This window comes from Crocodylus porosus, unplaced genomic scaffold, assembly GCF_001723895.1.
Source record: "Crocodylus porosus isolate Cpor-Errol unplaced genomic scaffold, CroPor_comp1, whole genome shotgun sequence".
Classification (NCBI taxonomy): domain Eukaryota; kingdom Metazoa; phylum Chordata; order Crocodylia; family Crocodylidae; genus Crocodylus; species Crocodylus porosus.
In genome coordinates, this window is record NW_017728907.1 from 62,965,134 (window position 1) to 62,973,992 (window position 8,859).

At 45.0% G+C, this 8,859-nt stretch overlaps 1 long non-coding RNA gene across 1 annotated transcript in view; it reads right to left on the reverse strand.

Annotated features, from left to right (window-relative positions):
* The window catches only part of LOC109307646, a 19,198-nt gene extending 11,961 nt beyond the window's left edge, over positions 1–7,237 (reverse strand). Inside the window, exon 1 of the long non-coding RNA XR_002100335.1 lies at positions 7,227–7,237. This is a non-coding gene — a long non-coding RNA (uncharacterized LOC109307646). The remainder of the gene's footprint in view (positions 1–7,226) is intronic.
* Between the last annotated feature and the right edge of the window lie 1,622 nt (positions 7,238–8,859).

Sequence of the window (8,859 nt, forward strand, 5' to 3'; positions counted from 1 at the left end):
GCCCATACTACGAGCATTTGTGTAGAGGCATTTGAGGCCTCCTGTGGGTGTGTGTACTGACCCCCTAGTCCCAACGTTACCCTGGCCCCTCTCTCTTACCTGTTTGATTGCTTTGCTCGTCGGTCTGGGCTGGGCTGTAGTTGTGGGTGCTGTTTGGTCTGGCAGTCTGTTATTTCCTCCGCCCTCATCTTCCCCTTCCCCCAACGAGCCTAGTTTAAAGCCCGCTGGAGGAGGTCCACCAACCTAGAAGAGAACACATGCTTACCTTTAGGGGAAAGGTGGAGCCCGTCCCACCCCAGCATCTCTCATCGTGATGTGCCAGCTGTAGCTACAATGATCAGGGCCTCTGGGGCCTCATGGCAGTGAGGGGGGGCAGTAAGGCTCACCACCCCCCACTTGGCATCTGCACAACAGCTGTTGCATTGTGCGGGTGCAGTGTGGCTGAGCAGGGTGCTGCGCGCTGTCTGGGAGCTGGGGCAGCTCCACCTATCAGCTGAAGCCTGGCACCACTCAGGCCCAGTGGCCCCAGCTCCCTGACAGCACACAGCACCCTGCTGAGCTGCACTGGACCTGCGCCATGGCGCAGCTGCCACATGAGTGCCAGGTTGGGGGGGGTTATCCCCGCTGCCCCCTGATGCCCTGTGCTGCAGGGGGACCTCTGCCATGAGCCCTCAGAGACCCTGATTACTGCTATTACAGCTGGTGAGTGTGCAGTTTAAAAAAAAAAAATGCTGGGAGGCTGGAGCCAGGCAGGGGATGAGGCTGGGCAGGGCAGCAATGGGAACTTCTCCCATGGCTTCTCTGGCTGTGGGATGGGAAAGAACTTCAGGGAGAGATTGCAGACACTGGCCAGCTACAGATGTCAATATGAGAGCAGTTCTCTTCCCCTCCAACCCCCAACTCCCCGAGCCTGTTTCCCTGCAAGTCTGCCTCTGAAACATCTGAAATATTTCCGAAACGTTTGGGATAGTTTCATTTCGTTTCAGAGATGTTTTGGAGCCTTCCATTTCATTTTGGATTTGGTGTTTCCTCTGAAATTAAACTGCTGCCAAAGTTTTGCAAAACCCTAAAGTGTAGACAGTGACAGGGGCTGGCTAGAGTACAAGGGTGCTAACGTTTGGGGAATGCTTGCTGCCTAGCCACATGGCTCTGTAGGTTCTGCACCCTTGTGCCCCAGCCAGCCCCTCTGACATGCGACACTGGAGCCTAGGTCTGACGCCCTGTGCCCAAACCCCTGTGCCCCTTGCCACTCTGGCTCAAACTGCTGCTGTCCTGGGTGCATAGGTAGATGCTGCACCCAGGAGCAGTTAGCTCTGGCATAAACAGCTCCAGAATGTATTGCATCATGTTCATTTCACATGTAGACGCACCCAGTATGTCTAACCTGGAAACAGTAGTGGGATTTTGATATTCCAGACTGTGACAGGGGACCAGCTCAGGGCTGGGTCTCAGCACTGGCCTGCCCACTTGTCTAGGGAAGTCTGCCCGGTCTCTCCTGTCACAACTTGTTGTTTAATAACCAAAGTATAATAAGGGGGAGGCTGCCCATTTAATACCCGGTGTGAAGGCGTTTACACAAGGCTCCAACCTTCCATTACCGTATCCCATGCCTCACAGATGGCATCTAGAATTTTAATAGCTCCAGGTAGAGGCCGGGCCCCTTGTTGGGCCTCTAACATTCTGCCCTTCTCAGGCCTCATACATACTTCCCCCTGTGGCGGAGCACCTTTAGGGGTGCTCACTACTTGAGGGCTTTCACAGGCTCTGAGAGGAGCCTGTTTTGGAGGAGCAGCAGGGGAAACCTCCCCCAGAAACTATTTTAAGGGGGAAGGTGTGTGGCAGGGCACTGGTGCCTGCCACTTTAAGAGCGGAGCCAAGCAGCCAGGAGGTGCTTGATTGTGGTGGCCATTTTAGACCTCTGGCCGCCTACATAAAGAGAGCAGTTGCCTGCTGGCAGGCCAGACCATAACATCAACTGGCTGCAAGGCTCCATGCAACATCTTGGAGGCAAGGGCAGGAGCTTGGGGATGGTTTGGAGGCTCTTGGCCTTGGGCATGACCTAAAACTACACCCTGCCAGGAGTGGGTGGCCTGGTGGGGCCTGCAGTGGCACAGGAGTCCCCAGGAATTGCCAGGCCAGTTACCACCCCAGTGAAAGGTGAGTAGGGGTGCCTTAACCCCAGCCCTCCCCTTCGGCTGGGTTACGTAACATCAGAGGTAGAGAGGGACAGGCATGGATGCAGCCACCTGAGCCCTGTGGGGTGCAAGACCCTGAGGAGAAGAATCTGGGGCCAGGCATGGCTATGGCCACCTGAGCCCACCGTGGAGGAAAGACCCATGGCCCCAGTGATGGGGGCAGAAACGTGAAGCCCTAGCAATGGGGGCAGCCCCAGTGAGTGGGGGCCAAGGTATGTCTTTGAACACCTGAGGCTGCAGTTTGGGCCAGAGGCTGAGTAAAAGGGCTCAGTCTGAGAGACAGGGGTGAGTCCTGACCCCTGTAAGTCCTCCACCCCTGGGAGGCTGAGTATGGGACCTGTAAGACCTGTAGTTGAGCACAATGACCTGCTGCTCTGGGGGAGAGTGAGACGCCCTTTGAGACCCCAGAGCACCAGTCATGGTACAGGTTAAGAATGCCCCAGTGAGGGGTAACCCTAGAAAGGGGGCAGAGAGGAAGGACCCCAGTGCGGGGGAAAAATCGAAGGGCAGGGAGCCCAGTATGTTTGAGTATATAGAGTTGCCCCAGAAGGAGCCAGGGCAAGCTTAGACCCAGTCGGGTAATTGGCTGGCCACTACTACAGTGAGTGTCATGGGAGAGACCCAAAAGACAGTATGTCTGCCACCCAAGGTATGAGCTAGCTAAAGCCTATGGCCTAATGGGTCTGCTCCAAGAGGGAGCAAGGCAGTATAAGTTGTCAATGCATGAAAGTCCCTGTGAGAGGGGGTGGAGCATACGAGGCCCTAATGAGAGGAGGGTGGTATGAATGTGCATGTCTGTGGCTTGACAATGAGGGCTAAGCTTGGTCTGGCTATAAGCCGGAAGCATTGTCATCTGGATGTCATCTGTGAGGCTTGAGATTGCCCCCCTGCCTGGAAGCAGCTGGTGAGTGGGTGCTTTTTTTTTTTTAAACAGCTGGGATCTGAGGCTAGGTGGGGCAGCCATGCGGTGGTGCTGGGAGAGCAGGCAGGGGGGCACTCCAGGGGGGCTGGGAAGCAGGCAGTGGAATGGCCTGGCGGGGGTCCCCCCCATGGTCCCCTCTTCCCTTCTCCAGCCTCCTCCCCCTATTTACCAGCACGGAGTCTGGGTCCAGCTCCCTGTGGCAGTGAGTGGGGACTGCCGAAATCTCCGCAGCTCTCAGAAGTGATTCAGAGAGCTTTGAATCAGTTTGGACCTTTTTATTGGTCTCCTGATTAGATTTGGATTCAGAGATTTGGCCACTGAGTCGGGCTGAATCTCCTCTGAATCAAATCAGCACCTGAAGTTTCGCACAGCCCTACTTAATACCCCCGCCTCTCCCTTCCCTGAGTATCAGGTAACTCTCCTAGTTGTAACTGGTGCTGTGATGCATGCCCTGTTACACTCAGATATTAATCTTTTGCACTCAGGATTTCATTCTGCGATTACTGTAACATCGTGCAAAGCCAAGATTTCTGTTAGTGAACTTATTTGTTAGAGTAGTTGTGGAAGACTAACAAAATGGGCATAAGCTGAAAGGAAGTATTCTTTTAAAATAATTTGTCCAGACTCTGCGCTTGGGAGGTCCCATCTCCTTCCATGAACAATAATTTCATACACGTACTTTTTCCCTGAAAGAAAAGATAATGAACTTCTCTCAAATATTTCCGGAGTTTCTGTTTTGTCATTTGTTATTGTCAATATGGACCAGTAGATATCACTATCTTAGTCTTTTTCTGTAGGCAGCATAGAAATATATGTTTGGTGATTACCCATTATCACTGTGAAGCAGCTGGGAAAGAAAATGTATTATATTATTAGATATGGTTCCACTCTTCTGCTGAGCAGTAGCAGACATCCAGGCATTATAGACTGACTTCTCATGGGAGGAGATAATGAGTAAAGTAAAAAATTAGCTTTTGCTGATGGTGACCATGCAGTATGTTCCTCCCCTATTAAGAACGGACAATAATGTTAGTAGCCATGTGGCATCCATTGGTGAATGCTGGTGAATAGTCTTTATTGTGTACCCAAATCAGTCTGTTCAAAATGATTGAGTATGACAACTACATTACAGAGAACAGTTTTCAAGAGAGAAACACCAGAACCTGTAAGTCAAAAAAATGTAATATTACAAATACAAATGAGAAGAAAACCAACACTGAATACATTAACAGTACATAAAAAAACTAATATTTCTGAAATCTTGTTTTCCTTCATTAATCATGACACATCTTTTTTGAAGGTTATTTGAAAGGGGAAGTGATATTTTCTTGAAAATTAGTTTTGTATATCATCATGTCTTTAATGCATGTTACTGCAATTACCATTTAGCTAATGAACTCTTCAAATTTAATTAGCATAATTGGTGCCAATTTTGACAAGAAAAATTCATCCTGCTGTGATAAAAGCTTCATAAAACCCACCAGTATGTTGATTGTTTAGATTAAGACACTGGTTATCTTGGACCACAAAAGCAGGATCAACAGCTTTTTTGGTATTTATTTTTATTCTAATATAGCCCCCATAGCCTGTGTGCTAAATGTTATATGTACAAGCAAAGCTTATAATCTAAGAGAACCAAACAGAGGTAGCGAGCTAAACAGTTTTTCTGGCACACTGAATTTGATTACTCGCAGTCAGAATGCAAAAGAGGACAGTGCTCAGATACCGAAGTGATGTGTGAAACCTAAATATTTGGATGGAGGGAGACCAAAGTCCTAATAGCCAGGATAGTCAGGGCATTTCTCATAGGCCTTGCAATAGAAATGTAGTTTACGGTCTGTGCTGTTCATATTATTCAGTATTTACTATCTGTGTATGACACAATCCTTTGTGATAAATGCTTCCCAAATGCTTAAAAAACTAGATCCTTCAAGGAGCTGGCAATCGATAGTTACCTACCTAACTTAACACAGGTATTGTTTCTATAGGGGTGTTTTTTATTTCAGTTAAATCTTTTGATGAAACGGCTTTTGTGAGTAACTAGCCCAGTCTGGATTACAATGATACAGTCTGAAATGTGTTTTTGTTCAATTACATTAACCTTGCAAATATACCTGTGCCAATAAAGATAGAAGGCTTGAATATTTATCAAAATGTTGCATAAAATTGACAAACACAACTGAGTCAGAATTCACTTTCAAATTTGAATGATTTGATTCCTTCCATTATTTGCTCAGATCTAAAAATTGCTCTGGAGTTTATATAAACATTGGGTCTTGCAGTATTTAGTTCTGAAGCAACAATTTAAAATTTTTTCACATGAAGAATTTATTGGTCTTGGCACAGTCCATGTTTTTTCTAATGAAACACTGTTATAGAAACCTTATTAGGTGTTTGTGATGCTCACTGTCATATCTGACAACCTCGCAAATTGATAATACTTTCATCCCCATTTTACAGAAAGCAAGGCCTGACTTGCTCAAGGAGGTGTATAGGCCTGCAAGTTGCCTTGACATAACTGATGTTATTGTGTCAAATGGACATAATTGGCTGAAAGTGAGACAAACACATAGACAATGTAAATTACTGTGGTAGGCAAAAAAAATGTAGACAGCTGTGGAATGTAGAAGCAGCATAGTATAGGAAATCCATCAAGCCCAAGGATGGCTCCATGGGTAAGAAGTAAATTAAAAAAATAATTCTAATAAATCCTCCAAACAAACCAGAATGTAGGTGACATATGAGAAAATAACCACATTAAAAAAGTAACTAGTGAGAATCTCTCCCATGACCATACATGGGACATATAGAAGAGGGCTGTATGAAAAAAAAAAAGTACAAAAGCCTAAGAAAAAATGAAGTTTAGGAAGTTGTCACTGAGCAAGAAGAGACTATACCTGTAGGAACTGTGACCTCTGGTGTTATGACAACACCTGGCTAGCTGAGTCATTGTGTATGGTCTGGAAGGCCATGTCAAGATTTCTATACACTATTTGAAGGCTGTTTAATGTCTTGATATACTATTTGAGGATTTGCTTAAATACTGGTATTGCTTAAGTGTTCAATAAATTAGGATTTGAGACTGCAATTGTCTCGCAATCATTTTTATTCCATTCTCACTACCCCCTTAATCAAAACTGAGCTCAACAGGTGGTATGACTTGTTCAAGGTCCACAGGGAGTCTGTCTTCCTAATGACTAGGACTTGCATTTCCTGATCTCCACGCGTGCATTAAATGCAAAAACGTTTCTCCTTGATTTATTAACCTGTGTGTTTTATCTTCTGATTTAAAATAAAACAAACAAACAAACAAATTGGTTTATTATCTATTCACGTGACTGTCATGGAGATTCAAGCCATTCCACAGATGAAAAATTTAAAATGTGAGCATGACAAACATCTTTTCATCTGGCATAAGAGCTCATAAGTATTTCCAGCTGGATTTTACATAAAAGATGCATTAGTATACCATAGAATCATAATCAGTGGTTTGAATTCTAGTCACAACATCTGACCAGTTTATTTGATGAGAAGCCCTTAGCAGATGAGTTCAGTCTGCTTTACTGACTTAAAAAGAACATGGAGAAATAAGGTCAAATCATCTCTTTCTCTCTTCAGTATAGTGCAAATACTAGGCAAGTGTGTCCAGAAAGTCATCAAACGGCTCCTCTGCCCAAGAAGGTTAAGATTCCCTTGCACAGACAGTTCATGATGGGGCTTCTGCCTAGCCTTCTTCTTTAGAGTATAAGTCTCAGTGCTGACTTGTTAACCAGTGGTAACACAGCTAATGAACTTGCCCTTCTAACTGGAAGCAATGGATTACCTTACATGCAAAGCCCTTTAGCGATCCTTATTATATCTGGCTAGGAGGCCAGTCCTTGTACACTTTTCAATTTAAGTCAGGTCAGACTAGACCAAGTCTGCTACTGTTATGATAGTAGATGGTACTACTTGCAGCTGTCAGTGCTGAGAGCTGGGCAGCAAGAAAAACCTAGCAACTTCCTATGATGCCAACAGCTTTGGGCAGAGGAGCAACTTCGAGGTGAGTACTAGTTCTTAGCCTGGTGAAGGAAATGCCACTAAAAGGTGGATGCCGTGGCAGGGCAGACTGGGCTCTCCAGCCGTGGTTAGCAACCAGTCTAGGAGTGGAGCCCCAGAAAATGGATGGGTTGAAGATCTTTGTACTGACAGTTTCTGCAGCCAAGCTGGCTCCAAAAGGGCGTTTGCCTTTTCTTTGGAATCACCTGAAGGGGACATTGATGTATGGGCAACTCTACTCAAGTGTCTCCGTATCAACTGCCCGGGCCATTGTAGCTAAAACTGAATGGAGAGTACACTCCACATTTGCTACTTGCTCAACTCAATTGGTGTGTGGGGCTAGACCAAAAGTAAAAAAAGAAAACAGTCAGCAAATCAAGTACCAGGCAACATCTTGAACTGTGCACCTTAAACCACTAACACCTACTTTGCATGCAAAGAGCATCAAAAAGTATCATGAAGACACCCACTGTTAGGATAGCTTGTCATATTTTATGCTTTAAAGTTGCATCTGTTACAGAGTGGTGAAGTACAGTGTGTTTGAACTTTTTTTAAAAAATATTCAGCCTTGTTTTACTATTGCTTACATTTTGAACTTTTCATTTTGCTGGTGTCTGCAATATTAGCTGGCCCTGCCTTTTGCAAGCAGCTAATGGACTTGAGTTTTGCTCACATGATGTTTCTTTCCTTTTCTATCATTGAAAAGTTTTTCTGACATAACATAGTAATAGTATTGTTACCAGCTCAAATTAACTGAACTTGGCACTAACTGGCTGAATCAGAAGGTGGAAATGATTGGATGTTAATGAAAGGTGATAAGAGGAGACCAGTAGAAAATGCCCAGATTGGGACACTAGAAAAAGACCAAATTAAAACTTGTGCATGTGATGGATCTGTTGAACAAAGAAATATGCTGACAGGATAAAATATGGACAGTATGCTGACTGCAGGAAAACCAACCTGAAAGCAGAGAGTCATCAGAGGAGTGAAATTAAAGAAAAGCATAAAAGGGGGCAGCAGGAAAGTTAAGTGCGTGTCATTATGAATTCAGGAAAACATCTTTCTGTGACAGCCATAAAGACACCACGCACTGTGTCCAGGAAATAATAGGACATCATTTCTGCAGGGCAGCGTACCATCTGATTGTTGCGTGAGATTATCATGCTGAATATTTTTCAGTCTCTGAAGACAGAAACTGCTAAGGTAATATTTGTTGTACTAATAAAGTTAGACTTTGATTTTAGGCCACTGAGTTGTCTATGTTCATATTTCATGTTCCATTTAAGGGTTAACTGTGTTTTAACAATCCCTTAGCACCATTGTCCACCAGATAGTGCTAACACCATGATCTGGCCACTGGTATCAATTTGACCTAGTGATCACGAGGAGGAAAGACCTGACCAGTGTGCTACGCACCCACACTCATCACAGTGCAGATTGTAACATAGACCACTCCTTTATTGTTGGCAAAGTGAAAGTTTTACCAAAGAAGCTACTTAGGGCCAAGCACAAGAGTCAGGCAAGAATTAACATACGCAGCACAAAAGTCCAAAGCAAGTGCCATGACTTTCAAAGGGCCTTTGAGCTAGCTATGTCTATGAAAGCATCAATGGAAAGTGCTGAGGGAACTTGGAGTGAATTAAGAGTGGTCATCCAGGTAACAGCCATGGAAGTATTTGGGGAAAAAGAAATTGTCAAATAAAG